Genomic DNA, 19,944 nt, shown 5'->3' on the forward strand with positions numbered 1-19,944 from the left:
TGAGTTAATATGATATTAATCTCATTTGCTTTTCGGTTTGAGCTAGAATAAGTAATCTCTAAAACTATTAGGAACCACATATTCTTCGCAGAATATTAATGAAATTATGGATCAATACTTCATCGTTAATTTTTAGGATCCACATATTCTTCGCAGAATATTAATGAAGTTATGGTTCAATACTTCATCGTTAATTGCTGTCGGTACTCCTTGGTATCTATGGTGCGTATGATGTTGTTGTTCGTGGAACAGATTGTAAAATTGAGGCTTGGGATGTGGATGTTGTTGTTGGTGATACTGTTGGTGCCGGTAATGTTGCTGAAGCTGGTACATTTTGCACCATATTTTTCAAGGCTATAACTCGAGTGCGAAGCTCGTTGACTTATTACTCCGAGATGATTGTCGGTAGGAACGAGCGAGTGAATAAGGTTTTGAATTTGAGAAAGTATATAATCATAGCGATATATTCGGAAAATGAGGGTGAAAATGGTGTTTCTAATAGGTTCACCGGTAAATGCTTCAGATTCTTCGCCAAGGGGAAAATTTGGTTGATGGAAAAGATCACCTTCTTCTTGTTTCCATTAATTAAGTAGGCTACGAACTCATCAGATGAATTGGAGGTGGCTGATTGATTGATTCATTCTGGTGACGTTGCTTTCGGAGCTGGAGTGGGACTCCATATCGGAATCCAAGGGACTTGAACTAGTTGTGAGTTCCATTTCGTACGATTGAATAAAGGATTTTTCGATATGAACTAATTTTCGGATATCAGATGATATTCTAATTACATAGAATACCTATACATAGTACAGAAGATCCCATAGATTACGAAGGGAATTAAGGAAACGTGTCAGATAAAGTTTACAGTAACAGATACGCTAAGATATGAATTAGCAGATACACTAAGATATGAGTTTTTGTCTATACACTATTCATGCAATCAATGCAGTAAGATGTGTCTAGACTAAGAATGATAAGCAGGTAATTTTTGACAAAAAATGATAAGCAAAACTTTTGACATGCAGACCAGGTTCAAGTCCAGACTTAATATATCCTAACAACTACTAGGTCGAAGTCCAGACTCACTAATGCATCCTAACGACTATCAGTTAGACACACTAATGCAAGACCTGGTTCGCTAATACCACCGCTCTGATACCACATGTCATACCCCGTCCTAATCCGTCCGGACGAAGTCACCAACATCTGGTTCCATTGCGATGATCGACTCCAAATAATGTCTTTACAATGAGCAAATGCACAGCGGAAGATTTCTTTCATACCTGAGAATATACATGCTTTCAAGTGTCAACCAAAAGGTTGGTGAGTTCATTAGTTTAACATAAATAATCATTTCCATCATTTTAATAGACCACAAGATTTTCATTTCTCATAAATATACGTCCCATGCATAGAGACAAAAATATCATTCATATGGATTGAACACCTGGTAATCGACATTCACAATATGTATATAAGAATATCCCCATCATTCCGGGATCCTTCTTCGGACATGATATAAATTTCAAAGTACTAAAGCATCCGGTACTTTGGATGGGGCTTGTTGGGCCCGATAGATCTATCTTTAGAGTTCGCGTCAATTAGGGTGTCTGTTCCCTAATTCTTAGATTACCAGACTTAATAAAAAGGGGCATATTCGATTTCGATAATTCAACCATATAATGTAGTTTCGATTACTTGTGTCTATTTCGTAAAACATTTATAAAAATTGCGCATGTATTCTCAGTCCAAAAATATAAAGGGTAAAAAGGCAAATGAAACTCACCTAATGTATTTTATAGTAAAAATACATATGACTATATTGAACAATGCAGGATTGGCCTCGGATTCACGAACCTATATCATTTATATATTTATTAATATTCGTAGTTGCAATTGAACACACACATATATATATAAAGGTATTAGTTATATCATTTTTATGTTATTATTATATATGTTTTATATGTTTATTTTGTATATAACAATATTAAATTTTGTTATGTTATATGTGTTAAATATATATATTTATGCACGTATTTCATTTGTTTATCGAAACTGTAGTTCTAATTATACTAAGTTATCATTAGTAAAGATAATGATAATAACATTAATAATATACTTATGTTAATGATAATTCTATTAGTGATATTAACAATGATATTAATAATAATACTTGTAAAAAATATTAATTTTTCTGTTTATAATAGTTATGATCTAAATGATTTATTAAATAATAATAATATTCTTGATAATGATAATACTGATTATAATGATGATATTGTAAAAAAAATGATACTTTTATTTAATAATAATGATAATATAACAATAGTTACAAAAGTGATACTAATACTAATATTAATGAAATTAATGATAACTTATATTAGTCTCATAATAATAATATTAATAATCCTATACATAATAATAATAATAATAATAATAATAATAATAATAATAATAATAATAATAATAATAATAATAATAATAATAATAATAATAATAATAATAATAATAATAATACAACTATTAGTGATACTAAATATAATATTCATACCTATATTTATAATCATAATGAATGAAAATTTTATCATAATACATATATTAGTAACAATAGCTATAATACATAAATGATAAACTTTAACCATAATCAACATATTAGTAATACTTATAGCAATAATGATAATAATAATGATTATGATATTTATAATTATGATTATGATAATATTAATAATAATGATAAATATAATACTAACACTAGTAATAATTATAATATTTATAGATATAAAGGTGATAATAATTACAATCATGATATTAATAATAATAGTAATAATAACAACTATCATAATAATAATAATAATAATAATAATAATAATAATAATAATAATAATAATAATAATAATAATAATAATAATAATAATAATAATAATAATAATAATAATAATAATAATAATAATAAGAAGAAGAAGAAGAAGAAGGTATACCCTTTTAAAGCCTTTTCCAAAAAGAATAACCCTGAACCAGGCTCGAACCCCCGACCTCTCGCATACCCGAACCACTCCATAACCATTGGGCTGCTGCCCATTTTTCTGTTTTACACTACTCTGAAATTCTTGTAACCCGTAATACGAGCCTCCTATCTCCTTCTTCCTCCTCCATTTCAATTTCCATTTGAATCACAATTCAATTCCTAATCTTTACTAATTAATTGATGTAACACATAAACGATGTATAATTGTGATATCAATTAACAAAAAAAATATAAAAAGAAAGCAACAGCAGCCTCGTCGCTGATTTGTAAAAAAAAAAATTTGATTTCGAAAATTACACATATTTGGACAATTGTTGTAACATGAAACACGTTCTAAATCATCTATAGAAACTATTGAAATCATTTATTGATCCAGAAAAATTTAACACGAACTCGAATTTTACCAAAATTGATTCGTTTGACTTTTTGTTCACAAACTTTGACTCGGAAATTATAGCTCGATACAATGAATTGATACATGAGATTTTGCAGAAAGTTTACCCAATTGATTCCTAACAAAACGGCTTTATTACTTTTTGAAATTGAATCCTAACTCGAAGAATTGATCAAATGGTTCAAACACAGGGGAGTCGATGTGTTTTTCCTAATGGGTTTTCTGTTTTGATAATTCAATTGCAGTAAGGATTGTCAATATATAAAGTGTATTCGATTAATTGCAGCTGTTAACATAGTACACTCGATTTGTTTGTATTTATGATCGATTTGGACGTGTAACGACATACAAAGATTAGTTTAATCAGTAAAGAAAAAAATAAAAATAAAATAAATAGATGATGTTGATCAGTAAATAAAAGACGTGTATTATTTGTTGTTTTATGAAGTGTAATGGACAAATAATTCAATCAGTAGAAACTTTAGACAAAGTGAAAGGGATTGAGATGGATTTCGTACAATTTAAAAGTTTTAAAGTCAAATAAATATATTGTGGTGATATAACAGAATCTATTCCTATATAATTGCTATTAATAAATAAATAAATATATAAATAATAATTTTAACACTAATAATAATCATATAAATAATACTAATAAAATTAATAATAATGATAATAATATTATTAATTCTAATAGTAGTAAATATATTAATGATACTAATAATCATAAAAATGATAATTTTAATAGGTTTAGTAATCATAATAAAAATGATAACATTAATATTATTAATAATGCTAATAATATTACTACTTATAATAATGATAATATTATTAGTGATGACAATATATATATATATATATATATATATATATATATATATATATATATATATATATATATATATATATATATATATATATATATATATATATATATATATATATATATATATATTTAAAAAAAAAATAATAATATTAATACTACAAATACCAATGTTATATTAACACTAATAATAATAATGAAAGAAATGGTCAGAATATTAATATAACATTTTTACTTTAACTTGTAATTATAATATATTAACTTTACATTTCATTAGTTATGTAATACTTAATTTTTACATAACAACATTTATATATTTCAATGTACATATTGTATTAATTATACATAGTAATCATATATAATTATATATAGATTCATTTTAAATTACATTTAATTATTTGCATCTTATTTTACACATTTAATTCTAAATGTTAATATTATATTTTGTAATTTCAATTTATTATATACACTTACGTTTATATATATATATATACATATTTACTTACAAACAATTGTTCGTGAATCGTTGGAAATAGTCGAAAGGCAAATGGTTTCATGTAAACAGTTCACAAATTTTGAGACTCCACATTACAGACTTTGCTTATCGTATCGAAATCAAATAAGATTTAAGTTTAAATTTTGATTGGAAATTCCCGGGTCATCACACCTGAGACTTGTATACACTGGGTCGTGGATTGATTCGAGATAATATATATTGATTTATTTCAGTACATCTAACTGTGGACAACTAGTTGTAGGTTACTAACGAGGACTGCTTTAAATCATAAAAACGTAATAAAAAAATGTTATGCATATATTTAAATCATACTTTGATATATATGTACATATTTGTTATAGGTTCGTGAATCGACCAGTGGCCAAGTCTTATTTCCAACGAAGGAAAAATCTGTGAAAGTGAGTTATAGTCCCACTTTTAAAATCTAATATTTTTTGGATGAGAATACATGCAGCTTTATAAATGTTTTACAAAATAGACACAAGTATGCGAAACTACATTCTATGGTTGGATTATTAAACCGAATATTGCCCCTTCAAGTCTGGTAGCCTAAGAATTAGGGAAATGACCCCTAATTGACGCGAATCCTAAAGATAGATCTATGGGCCTAACAAACCCCATTCTGGAATTTGAAATGCTTTAATACTTCGATTTATATGGTGATTGCGATTGCCAATTTATGACATACTTGCGAGTATGCGGGGAATATTCTATATGCATTATGTTAATGTCGGTTACCAGGTGTTCATCATAGAATGATTTTTATACACTTGCGAGTGTAAGATTATTGAATAAATGAAATCTTGTGGTCTATTATATTAATTTGATAATATATAGGTTAAACCTATAACTCACCAACATTTTTTGTTGACGTTTTAAGCATGTTTATTCTCAGGTGATTATTAAGAGCTTCCGCTGTTGCATACTAAAATAAGGACAAGATTTGGAGTCCATGATTGTATGATATTGTGTAAAAACTGCATTCAAGAGACTTATTTCGATGTAATATATTTTTATTGTAGACCATTATGTAATGGTCGTGTGTAAACGGTATATTTTAGATTATCATTATTTGATAATCTGCGTAATGTTTTTTTTTTAAAACCTTTATCGATAAAATAAAGGTTATGGTTGTTTTAAAAATGAATGCAGTCTTTGAAAAACGTCTCATATAGAGGTCAAAACCTCGCGACGAAATCAATTAATATGGAACGTTTATAATCAATATGAACGGGACATTTCAGAGAGATCAGAATCACTCTCCACAAAATCATGATCACGGTTGAACTCTAGTTCAGCAATTCTTCGATTCAACCGATCAATTTCAGCATCCCTTGGATCAACTTCGCTGCCTCGCTCGGCGTTTCTGCGAAGTGGTACTCGATGGTAACCTCCACGATGCATTCTTTCGGTTGCAACCTGCGCTCTTGATACCAAATAATGTCCCTGCTAGGGGATGAAGAGTACCAGATGCACAAGATAGAACCCTAACGTGATAACTTCACGTGAAATTCCTTTTTTTCAATATTCAAAAACGTAAAACTGAATAATAATAAACCAGATCCTAAACTTAAATACTGGAAATAAAATATTTTAAATATGGAAACACACCAAGCATAATTAAAACCAAAGTCTTCTGCTTTTTCTCCAAGTCACGATTCCAGCAGCTATCCTTGGCCCATTCGAATCCCTGTCAATCCATAATGATCCATGTAATCCGACATGCCCAACTTAGGATCCACAGATTGATTATTAGCCAAACATGCATCATGATGAATTGGGTTTTGAAAGTTTCTTGTTTTTATTTAATTCCCACTTCCTTTTTCCCGTTGGAAAACACAAAGATTACAGATCATGCTATGTTGTTCATTGTTGGGTTTGAGAGATTAAAAAAGTGAACAAAAATTGATTGGTGCCACCATTTAGTACAAGTGTTGCTGCATTTTGTACAACTTCAAAGTTATCATGATTTGGTTTGTTAATGACAAATCTGCTTTTCTTTTAAAGAAATTTATGACAAATCTGCTTTTCGTTTACGAATATGTTGAGATCTTTGGGACAGTTATATTAATTTGGAATTTATGTTTTCATTTAGATGATTTTGGTTGGAGTTTGTAAACGTTTTGAAGGTCCACACGAATTATTTAGTTTCCAGGTAGGTAGATTATTGCCTTTCAAAAAAAAAAAAAAAAAAAATGAAATTGTAATAGGTAATTGACTATTACACCCTCACATGATATGCACATGCATCAACTTAACGGTCAAAATTAACGGTCAAGTGACTGAGGGACATCAATTGAAAAATATTAATAAATCAAAGGACTACTGATGAAAAATTAAAAGTTTAAGGACTACGCATGAAAATAGTGGTAAACCACAGGGACGACCGGCGTAATTTTGTCTTTATAACTTTGATGACTTTTAGGTGTATAATGTTGTGCAGCTTTGTGGTTTCCGTTATCGATTGTTGATTTCTCTCTGTACTCTGTTTTTAAGAGTTAGGGCTTCTACCGCATCCACAATTTTGTACAAAATTAGTGCAACATTAGTGCACAATTAGTGTATATTAATAACCTTCTGATATTTAAAATAAACATGAGTATTACTTTTAATAATGAACTGAGACAATGCATTACCTAATATGTGGTTTGGGATTCAAAAATTTTAAATTAGTTTTGTGTGATTTATAAGATTAAGGTCACTCATGATTCAATTTTGATTTTGTTGCCTGATCTCACACTCTCCTTATTTATCCTTATATACTAAAACAATATCCTTATATACTAAATACTAAATACTAAAAAAACAATACTAACACAAGTGGATATTTTGGTCGTTTAACTTCCCTAAAACGACAGTTAGCCCTCCCCACTTTTTTTATACCCTACTTAATCACACCACACCCTTCTTCCAGCCTCCTCAACTCCACACCTTCCTGAAACCTTCATCGCCACTTCTACCCGCCAGCGCCACCACCGCCAGCGCAGCCCCACCACCGCCAACGCAGCCCCACCACCACTAACAACGTCGCTGCCACAAACCCCACCCCTCGACATCGCACCAGACACCACCCAATCGTTTCCTCTGAAAGCTGTGACGGTAAGAATGGACAAGAACACGAGTATGTGAACAATCAATTATGGACTGCATAATCTCTTTATCCGGTGCCCTTTTCTCTATCAGGTTAGTATTATAATTTTTTTTCTCAATCAGATCAGTTAGGGCTTTACTTATATTTTGGGGTATTGCGTGTAACATCGCTTTTCAATTTCTGATAATTGGTTAGGGCTTAAGTTATAAGCAAATAATATGTTGTTACTTTGTAATGATCAGGTGTTTTAATTTGTGTATTTTAATAGGTAGATAGAATAAGTTCGATGTAAGTGTGATGATAAGCAAATAATCAAAGTACAAATAACACAACATATTAGTGCTAATCAAGTGTCACAGCATATGTATCATGAAGAGTGAAAGTGATTGATCTTGCTATGTTATAATTGGTTCTGACCCGTTTATATGTGATTGTGTTGATTTGGGTTACATTGTCTCTGAAGGTCATTAGTAGATTTTTTATAAGAAAAGTTATAGTTTTTGAACCTGGAATGTGTGTTGGCCTTTTTGATTTTTCGTTTTCGTAACTCATGTTTATTTACTTGGAAAGTTATATATATCTTAGCTACTTACGGCTCCAAATAAGCATGAATGTGGTTCATGAAAAGAGGGTTAAAAAGATAGGCTATGATGAGAATATGTGGGAGTTGGGTCGAGCAATGTGATAAAAAATGAGTTCGCATCTTGGCGTGGCAATCTACGAATTGCAGCCGTGGCGACCTATGTTTTCTTGCTCGATTTGATACACATATCTGAGCCTTTTTTCTCCTTTTAATTGTTTTCAAAGTTTTAGTCACATTTTCTATCCTTTTTCTATATTTTTTTTTGTACAAAGGACAAACTGAGAGATATAGGGTTCTGGGCGCAAATCAGTTTTCTAATAGTATATCCTGGTGTATACGGTAACTCCCGCTAGAGAATAGATTGTTGATCTTCCATACGCCACTCCTGATATGGGTTATTTATCATTTTGTTTTTGTGGCATAAGTTTAAACGTTGTATCAATCTACATTAACACAATATATACTAACACAAGCTTGAGATGTTGTTTTGCTTCTCAATTTCCAGTTATCTACTATTGCTTTTTAATCAAATTGTTTTAGTTTATGTTGAGCTGCAAGTTTAGTATCATGTTTAAAATTCTTTATTAGTCATTTTTTTTTATTATTTTGAATATACAGTATACACAATGATCAAGCAGAAAGGGAGTGATATTCTAATCTCTATATGCATTTGCCTTCTTCTGGTACGCTTATGGTATTCCATCGTTTCTTGCCTTTTTTTGCTGCCCTTTAATTTTACATTATTTGTAACTTGACTTTCGACTTACACTTTCGTAAGCTCTGATTTCGTTAGAGGTTTCGTTAGAGGTTTTTTTTTTTTTTTTTTTTTTTTTTTTTTTTTTTTTTTTTTTTTTTGTATTTTTCTTTTGTTTTTAGTATTTGGTACTTTTTTGGTGTTCATATGGTTCATGATGTTGTTTTATTAGGTTGATTTATTGCATTTGGTTTATATTCTTATTCGCAATGAGGTAGTTTTTGTTTCCGTTTACTTTGTTATTCTATCTATTGTTTTCTTATATCTTATTTGAACTACATTATTACATGTTTGGCTTCTTAATTTAGTAACCTTCATACTTCTGTTTGTGGATTGTTTGATTATGATTGCATGTTTGATTTTGGTGGTTAACGTATTCTGTTATGCAAAGCTATTTTTGTTTATTGTGATTTCGTAAAGAAAGAAACAGAGAGTAACTGTAGTCATACCAGGCCTGGTGAATCTTCCGATGTTTATGGTGTGGGCATGTGTTTCCGAGTGTGCCTTCGTGGCAACAGACGGGTGCAGAGTTGTTGGGTTGTAGTGATCGTTTGTGCGATTTGCCGATGCGTCTGGTGTCTGCAAGTCTTAATTGTATTAGTGTTGATGATAATGTACAATTTGATGGTACCGGTTCATCTAACTGCATACATTCGTTGGGTATATCTGCATGATCCACTCGGAATGTTGATTCCTTAATAACTTATAATGTTGTCATGTTTTTGTTTAATTTTTTGGCATTTTTATTTTTATCTTTGATGCTTCATATATTGATGTTTCCCATGTACTGCTGATCGGATATCACTGTGCAGCGATCTATTATACATTGATGGTATGTTTTCTTTCTTTATTATTCTTTTCAGTAGCTCTTATTTGTCTGACTTTGTGGTATTTATGGTTTTCTTTTTTCTGCATTATTAATGTATCATTACAGGTGTGACTACTTTTTATAGATATTTGGGGGATTGTGATACCAAAAATGAAAAAGTCACCATGTCTGCACACCCACGCGAAATCCGCTCTATCCAGAACGTAGTGATCTTTTGTACGACTACTTATTTGTAGCAATATGCATCTCCTTCAACGCATGTAACCCTTTAGTTTAGGATATCATCTTACAAAGAACAGTATGATGTATCTCTACTATACGACACAACATTTAGTAGTAACGTCTAACGACAACGCACACAACAAAGCAAAGCGTGTCAAACATTATATCTGAGCTACTTACGATTCCAAATAAGATGAAGACGGAGAGAAGACGGAAGAAGACTGTTGTTACCGATTGTTCTCTTAATATTAATATTGGTGTTAGTAGTGTTCGTTTCGTGCCATGGCGTAACTCGCGAAGGGCGACTGTCAGATAGTTGTCACTGGACCTCCCTTGAAAAAAAATTCTCATACAGATTCTGAAATGTTTGGTGTCCGTGCTTTGATTGCTTCATCATCGTACAAAGCTCCAATAACGCAGGTAAGATTATAATTCTTATTTTAATTCTCTTCGATTTTGTTCTTTAGTTTTATTATTTGAAGGCTATAGATCTGCTTGAGCATGTTATTTGTGTTGATATTTGCACCTACCTTCCGCTATTTCATTCGCTTACTACTCGCGGGCATATGCTAATGTCAAACGTTCTTAATGCTCTTCACCGCATGCCTCCTCTTTACCCCGAATGTTAGAAAGTTATTGCTTTTTTATTATGTGCTCCGACGATTTCTCTGCCAATTGATACATTGTGATGTTCGATGTGGTTTGTTAGTCTTTGTAATAGTTGCATTCTTTGATATGTTGTTCTATCTTTCGTGTTTGAGTTTTAAAACAGATGGTCAAGGTGTTGTTTAATTAGTTAGCGTGCAACACATGTATTTGAAATGTCGGGTGATAATGTTTGTTTGTATCAATCCGAATTTTGAATTTTTATTTTTTCCGATTTATTGAGATGTTAAGCTTATCAAGTTTAAGTTTAGCATTATGTTAGTATGCGTTCATATCCGTATCTGATTTTGTTGATGACTGAATTTGTAAGTTCATGTTCGTATGTAATTTGTATGTTAAAGTGTCCACTTTGTTATATGTGCATGTTCTTTTACGCTCAAATAATACAAATGAAATTCGTGCTCAGCTCAAGTCAACAGGACCACATGTCAATGGAGGCTTCTCCACTTGACCAACATGCCTATCTTAAGCCTAGACTATCGGATAATATAAGGAATCCAATAGTATTCGCTACGTAAAACGACCAAACGTAACCCGTCATTTCACTCAAAACACGCCGCCGCAATGCGCGGCCGGTCGTTGCTAGTTTTACATATACTAGAGATTATGATGCATAAATTATTATTATGATTTAGGAGTATTGTTTTGAGTCTCATAGACAATCACTGTTACTATTATCAATTGGGAGTAGAGGAAATATTCTACATCCAATACATCCATGATGTACTTTATATGCATATTTGATATGTGAAAGTGTTTAAGACTCAATTCTCATTCCATCAATCCATATTTATATACAAAGATATGCCTTGGTGATCAAGACTCTAACTAACCATATATAGGTAAATACAATTCTAAACAATATATAATTCTAATAATAACCAAATATCTATATATGGAATATATCGATGCCTAATACACCCCCACAGTTTCAGTGGGAGGAGGCCGGATGCTGAGGCTGTCTCGAAAATCATCAAAAATAAGTCTTGGTAATCCCTTGGTGAAAATGTCAGCGATTTGAAATCGGGAAGGCACATGAAGAACTCGAACTTCTCCACGAGCTACTTTTTCACGTCAAAGTGAATATCTATCTCAATATGCTTCGTTCTTTGATGTTGAATTGGATTACCGGACAAGAAGACGGCAGAAACATTATCACAAAATACAAAGAGTACATTTCGGTAACGGACAATGTAACTCAAGTAGTAGATTACATATCCAACAAGTATCAGAAACGACATTGGCAGCTCCACGATATTCGCTTCGGCACTCGAGCTGGAAAATGTCGGTTGTCTTTTAGAAGACCAGGAAATAAGGTTATCACCAAGATACACACAAAACCCAGATGTAGAACGCCTAGTGTCGGGACACCCTGCCCAATCGGCATCAGTATAAGCAACAAGACGTGTATTAGACGACTTATATAAGTGCAAGCCGTAATGTAAAGTTCCCTGTAAATAGCGTAAGATGCGACGCAACGTGTGTAAATGAGGAGCACGCTGATCATGCATGTGAAGACAAACTTGTTGAACCACATAAGAAATATCAGGCCGAGTAAAAGTGAGATACTGTAACGCCCCAGCCAAACTACGATACTTGGTAGGATCCTCAACAGGAGGGCCATCGGATCCACTAAGTTTAGCATTAGCGTTAACAGGTGTGCGAACTGGATTGCATTGAGACATCCCTGCACGTTCTATAATATCTTTCACATACGTAGAATGATGTAAAAAGAGTCGGTTCGAAAAACGTTGAACTGCAATGCCCAAAAAATAACGCAAACTCACGAGCTAACAAAATAATAATCGATTTTCGAAGTGTGTCACTAGAAGCAGTGAGGATAATGCCATCCACATATAAAAGTTTATAAGCCATGTGCGAACCATTACGGTATATAAAAAGTGAATTATCGCACCTACTATGCACGAATCAAATGGTAGTAACAAAATCTGCAAACCGTTGATACCACGCTCGTGGGGCTTGCTTAAGACCATATAACGACTTCTGAAGGAGACATATGTGATTGGATATTTTGTATCACGAAATCCGAGGGGTTGCTGCATATAAACTGTCTCTTCAAGGGTGCCATGCAAAAAAGCATTCTTGACGTCGAGCTGATGAATTGACCAAGACTTTGATAAAGCAAGAGTGAGAACCGTGCGAATAGTAGCAGGTTTGACCACAGGGCTAAACGTCTCATAACAATCAACTCCAACCTGTTGTGACCTGCCATCACCAACCAAACGAGCCTTATATCGCTCAAAAGTAACGTCAGACTTACGTTTATGCTTAAAAATCCACATAGAACGAATAATATGCATATCACTAGTTCGTGGAACTAAAACCCATGTCTTATTATCAATTAAAGCATTATACTCGTCGGTCTTAGCTAGCTTCCAATTATGGTCAAGTAACGCATCTTTAGGATTAGGCGGTATAGGATAAATGTCGGTAGAAGTACAAAGATTAAAAGGAATCTTGGGCTTAAAAATATCCGACATGCTACGAGTGTGAATTTGTCGAATCGGAGAAGTGTGATGAGAAGGAGGTGGGCTCGGTGGACTATCTGTAGGGGATGTCGGTCCAGTTGGTAAAGTAGGTGAGACAATAGGGGAAGACTGGGCCAAGGAGGGTGGAGATCGGCCAGGTGAGGGAGTGGGAGATGTGGGCTCAGTTTGGTGTTGGGCCAAAGGAGTAGATGGATTGGAAATAATATTAGTGGGCAGCAGTGATGGCGCAACAGTACTGGGCCGCAAGAATAGATGTGGGTCATCAGTAAAGGGAGAATAAGACGATGGTGAAGGTTTATTAATTTTGGCGAACGGAAATTGTGTTTCATCAAACATTACGTGTCGTGCAATTATTATTTTGTTGGTTGTGAGATCATAGCATGTATAACCTCGGTGGTTAGAAGGATAACCAAGAAAGACACAAGGAGTGGAACGAGAATGAAGTTTATTTATAGTAGCGGAAGGTAGTAAAGGGTAACATAAACATCCGAAAACACGAAGATGTTCATAAGCGGGGAAACGTTTGTAGAGAATTTGTGTTGGGGTAGAATTGTGAAGAAGTTTACTAAGAATAATGTTTAATAGATAGGTTGCCATTTGTAATGCATGGTGCCAAAAATTATGTGGTACGGAAGAGTGAGCAAGAAGTGTGCGCATGATATTATTAATTGCACGAATTTTGCGTTCCGCTTTACCACTTTGAGAAGAAGTATATGGACATGAAAAGCGAAAGGCCATACCATTAGTGGCACAAAAGGAATGAAAAGAGTGATTATTGTATTCTTTGCCATTATCGCACTGAAAAGATTTAATGGGCATATTAAATTGCGTTTGTATATATTTGGAGAAAGCAAGAAAAGTAGAGAAAACTTGTGATTTATTTGAAAGTGGGAAAGTCCATAGAAAATTAGAGAAGTCATCAAGAAAAGGGACATAGAAGCGGTATCCGGCCGAACTTAAAATTGGAGAAGTCCAAACATCACTATGAATAATGTCAAAAGGTAAAGAAGTAGAATTAGTGGAATCAAGGAACGACAATTTTATTTGTTTACCAAAAACACAAGATTGACAAATAGATGTCTTATTATCTTTATTACAAGAAATAGAATGATTATTCTTAAGAAAGGATAAAATACGGTTGCCCGGATGTCCCAAACGATGATGCCACAAGTCCTTAGACACAGAGAGAAAGGTAGATGGGTGACCAAGGCTACGAAAGACAGAAGACGGAAGCGGGTAGAGATCACTAGTGCTATTACATCTCATAATTTTGGTGCCTTTCGGGAAGTCCTTTACAGTAAAACCAAAAGGATCAAACTCAAGAGAAACACGATTATCTTTAGATAAACGGCGTATAGAAACTAAATTTTTAATTAAATGAGGAGAATGTAAGACGTGTTTTAAATATAAAGGACGAGAAAGAGTGGGAAAAGAAGTGTTACCATAGCCTTTAATTGGAGTACCGTGACCATTGCCGACAATAATATTTTTAGAATTGCTTAAAGGATAATAAGTCATGAGTTTACCTGAAGAGGAAGTCATGTGAGATGTGGCGCCCGTATCCATTTACCAATTTTCGTCGGGTGGATGAAGAGACGATTTACGAAAATTTCTACCCCGACCACGAAAATTTCTACCTCCGAGACCACGAAAATTAGTAAACCCATTATTCTGTGAAGCCTGATTAAAAATATTAGGGTTTGAAGAAGACGTCTGCTTTGATGACGATTGTAGAGTAGTTGCGACTGGGTGCAATTTTCTTGAGTTGCTCATGATGACTCGTAAAAGATACTCCGTATTAATCAAGATAAAGAAAAGATATTTATCAAGGGATGAAGAGAAGATAGAATTCGGAACAGAATGGATTTGACGAAAGAGAAAAAGATAGTAATTATCAAATAGATTTGTGATTCCTAAAAGCACATGCGCCTTGTTTCAGTTTATATTATGTGAATTTGCAAGTTGGTGATAATATATAGGACAACTTTGTGGTGATGTTGAGAGGACAAAAAAAATCGACAGAAAGAAAAAGTAGGGAGATGACGTCTAGCAATAGCAATTTGTTAATCGAATAATAATAATGCCAGCAAACTAATTGTTGCTTTAGAAAATTGTAAATGAGAGAGGATTTTTTTTTTTTTTTTTTTTTAATGCAATGAATAATAGAGAGAGAGATTCGGGAAAAATAAGAAGGAAGGAAAATAAGTTTTAGAGAGTGGATCGATTACATTAGCCTGATACCATGAAAGTGTTTAAGACTCAATGATCAATTCTCATTCCATCAATCCATATTTATATACAAAGATATGCCTTGGTGACCAAGACTCTAACTAACCATATATAGGTAAATACAATTCTAAACAATATATAATTCTAATAATAACCAAATATCTATATATGGAATATATCGATGCCTAATAACCAATTATTAACTTATATACTAAAACAAAAATTATATTATTAGGGGAGAGAGAGAATGGGTCTAGAGAGAGAGAGCTTTTCTGCAGGTGCTTTTGGGAGATCAACGGGTCAGAGAGGAGAGTACGTTAGAAGACAACAAGACTGGTTTTCGAGTGCAAACAACAAACAAATCTCATCGTTCATGTTTTGCAATTATCCACAACATTGGGTAGTAAGAGATCTGTGGTTTCATTTTAAGAGATACGGAACGGTCAGTGATGTTTTCATCCCGGAGAAGAGACTTAAAAATGGTGAGAAATTTGGGTTCGTTCGTTTCGAAGGGGTCAAGGATAATGATAATCTACTAAGGGAGATGAATTCCATCTATATGGAGGGGAGATGGTTTAGAGCATACAAAGCCCATGAGAGGAAAAGATTTGGTAACAACAGTTCAAAAGAAGATAAAAGCAGGCCTGATGCTGCTGAAACTGCTGGTAAAAGGAAAAATCCTATCATCAATGATCGTTTCAGAGATGGAAGAGATTTTAGGGACGTGGTCAGAAAGCCCCAGGTATATCAAAAAAAACACAATCCAAATGATGGCACTCCGGGTCTCATCTCGATTGTTGAAAGAGAAGATGAAAACAAGATGATACTTGATAGATCGTTAATTGGAGAAGTTGACAACATGGAGATGCTTGAACACTTTGCTGAGATATGTGAGTCGGAAGGGTTAAAACAAGTGGACATTAAGTATCTTGGGGTTATGGAGGTAATGTTAACTTTTGCTAACGTTGAAGCCATTAATATAATTCTTAATTCGAAAGATCATTGTGTGCATAAACTGCTTGGCAACCTTAGGAAGTGGGATGAAAACTATACACCTCCAGGCCGATTAACATGGTTGAATATAACAGGAGTTCCAGTCAGAGATTGGTGTGAAAATACGTTTAAATCTATTGCAATTTGGTGGGGAAACCCGCTTGAATATTTTAATTGTTCACTCAAAGGTAACCAAAATCTAGTGTCCGGCAAAGTCCTGGTTAAACTTCGTAAACCCAGCAAAGTTAATAACCTGGTGAAACTCATCTCAGGGAAAAGATCCTATTTCATTTATGTGTCAGAGGATATTCATTGTCTTCCTGAATTAGAGCTAGATGAAGAAGAAGGTGAATCTGGTAACAGTGAAGGTAACTCGGTGGCCGGGGATTCAGAATACTCAGGCGAGTCAGATGATGAAGATGAAGTATTTCCGGTAACAGTTGAGTTGGAGAAGGTGATGAGTGATCAACAGTCAAGGTGTCAAAAGTCTAGTGATAATTTCGATAAAGGCAATAAAGATGGAGACAAAAAGTTATCTCAGTCCTTGGAAGAAGGAGAGATCCCACAAAAAGAGAAACATGAGGCACGCGAGAAACATGAGGCATCGGGCAACGAGATGAATGATTTCTCATTGGAAAAAGAAAATAGTAAATGTTCGGTGGTTGGAGAAACTCAGCCTTTAAGTCCTATTAAACCTACCTCAAACCATAATAATATTTTTCCTAAAACCTATACTGAGTCAAGCCCAAAAAATAAACACAATTCGTGCCAGCCAAACCATGAGCCCAGCCCAATTTCAAGCCCCAAAATCAATTCTCCTAAAATAAATATTGTGTCAAGTCCAAAAAGTAAACCTGATCTGAGTCAGTCAGTCCAAAAAATAAACAGTTCAGTCTATTCCAAAAACCCAATCCCTTCCAGCCCCACCCCAACTGTTCTCAAACCCACTTCTGAAAAACCCAAGTCGGTACCTACAAATGTCCCAACCTGCCCTATCCAAAACCAACAAAACCAAAATACCTCTCATATTAACTCACCATCACAAAAGATTGACCCTATAACCAATAAATCCACTCAACCCAAACCGAATTCTGAGCCTGTTAACACAAATAACCAGCCCATTGCTAAGCCCAAACCAGTTAACGTGTGTCCGGATTCACTCCAAACCGCAATAGAGTCTGATGTGTTTTTCTTCAATGCTCCGAATCCCAAAACAGTTCAGTCTATTCCAGAAAACAATTCAACCAAAACTTCAGTACCAATTAAGAACAAAAAATCCCCTAAACCTGTCGATCTCCACTCTTCGTTCATTGGAAAGATCCTGTTGAATGAATCAGTGGATAAATTCGAGAATGATTGCTCCAAAATTCTAAAGAAGAGGAAAATTAGTGCAGTTGAAGAATCAATCACAAAAAAATCGAGTAGTAAGCTTTCACAAAAATCAAACAAATCAATCAATTCAAGCAAATCAAAGGGACTCAAATGGTCCAATCTCATGCGATGGTCTGCCTCCTCAAGAATCATTCACACCAAAAATATGGCTCGATTGGGGTCTCAGCCTTCTTCTCATCCGAGTAAGTCTATCCGTCCTAGAGCTCATAGTAGAAGTTTAGATTCAGCTCTGTCGGGTAGTAGTCTTGAAATTAATGATTTCGGTGAAAAATTGGGTCTTAAACGTGTGCAGTCACAGAAGTCGACGTAAAGGTTCGATTATGGTATTGTTGGTTCGAGTCAGTCTAGTCAACATCAATGAAGATCTTGTCACTCAACATTAGGGGTTTTGGTGATGATCCTAAGGGTAAATGGGGTTGGGTCAGAGAGTTAATTCATAATCAACAACCGGACATAGTTTTGCTTCAGGAAACCAAGTTGAAGGTCACGACTGATTTTTGGATGAAGTACATTTGGGGTTCGAACAATTTTAGTTATGTAGTCAAAAACGCTATCGGGAAATCGGGTGGTATCATTACTATTTGGAACAACTCAGTATTCAATTTTGCCCAAGCTGTTGAAAAAAATCACTTCTTAGCCATCAAAGGGAATTGGGTAGGCCAGTCTATTAGTACGGTCATAATCAATGTTTACGGGCCTCACAGTGACATCAAAAAGAAAAGCATGTGGGACGAACTAAATAAGATAATGGAGCTGAATAATGTAGCATGGGTAGTAGGTGGAGATTTTAATGAAGTTCGTTTCATAACAGAACGTAGAAATAGCAATTTCATAGAGCATAGAGCTAAGCTTTTTAATGAATTCATCGACAGTAACAAATTGATAGAGATTCCTATGGGAGGTAAAATGTTTACGAGGGTCAGCGACGATGGGGTAAAATTTAGTAAATTAGATAGATTTATCGTGTCGGAGAATTTTCTAGAAGCATGGGATGGGCTTGCGGCTTGTACACTTGATCGCAAACACTCGGATCATTGCCCTATCATCTTGAAAGATGGAAACACAGATTATGGCCCTAAACCTATTCGCATATATGATAACTGGATTGAACACGATGGTGCGTTGGAAATCATCTCAGAAGGTTGGAATCTAGCCATTCAAGGTTCAAGGCTTGATTGTAGATTTCGGGATAAAATGAAAAATGTAAAAAATGTTCTTAAGGTCAAAGGAAATCAGAGTTATGGGGTGCTTATTGCAGAGCTAAAAAGAGTTCAAGGTGAAGTGGTGGATTGGGAATCAAAGGCTGATGCGGGGCTGTTAGATCAGAACGATATTAACGAGTGGTTGATGGCCAGGAAAAAGTGGCTCCAATTGGACAGAGATATGGCTAACGTTCTTAAACAAAAATCTAAAGTTAAATGGGTGCTCGAGGGTGATGAAAATAGCAAGTTTTTTCACGGAATCATCAATAGATCAAAGAACAAAAATTCATTACGAGGTCTGAATGTGAACGGGTCGTGGTGTGAAAACCCGGGACTAGTAAAAGATGAAGTCTTCAATCATTTCAAGCGTGTTTTTTCTTCGCAAAGCAATAGAATTTATACTATGATGGATACTGATGGTTTTAAAAAATTAAATTCCAACGAAGTTAACTTTCTCGAAGATAAATTCAGCGAAACTGAAATTCTCGCGGCCATTAGAAGTTGTGGAAGTTCTAAGTCGCCGGGTCCGGACGGGTTTAGTATAAAGTTTTATAAAATGTATTGGGAAGTTATAAAAGAAGATTTCATGAAAGCCATCCACGATTTTTGGGAAAATGGTGAGATTTCCAAAGGATGTAACTCGTCCTTCATTACGCTCTTACCAAAGAAAAACGACCCGTTACACCTTGACGATTTCCGGCCCATTAGCCT

General features: G+C 34.0%; 1 long non-coding RNA gene across 3 annotated transcripts; it reads left to right on the plus strand.

Moving 5' to 3' along the window:
• Positions 1-7,620: 7,620 nt before the first annotated feature.
• On the plus strand, positions 7,621-11,089 carry LOC139886206 (uncharacterized). 3 transcript variants are annotated; one of them, XR_011772318.1, is made up of 4 exons: positions 7,623-7,945; positions 9,055-9,119; positions 9,643-10,022; positions 10,125-11,089. It is a non-coding gene; the product is annotated as an uncharacterized lncRNA (long non-coding RNA). The 3 variants fall into 3 exon arrangements; XR_011772317.1 differs by having other exon boundaries at positions 7,621-7,945; positions 9,055-9,130; positions 9,643-11,089; XR_011772316.1 differs by having other exon boundaries at positions 7,621-7,945; positions 9,643-11,089.
• Positions 11,090-19,944: the final 8,855 nt, after the last annotated feature.

The sequence above is a fragment of the Rutidosis leptorrhynchoides genome, chromosome 1 (genome assembly GCF_046630445.1).
Source record: "Rutidosis leptorrhynchoides isolate AG116_Rl617_1_P2 chromosome 1, CSIRO_AGI_Rlap_v1, whole genome shotgun sequence".
Lineage (NCBI taxonomy): Eukaryota > Viridiplantae > Streptophyta > Magnoliopsida > Asterales > Asteraceae > Rutidosis > Rutidosis leptorrhynchoides.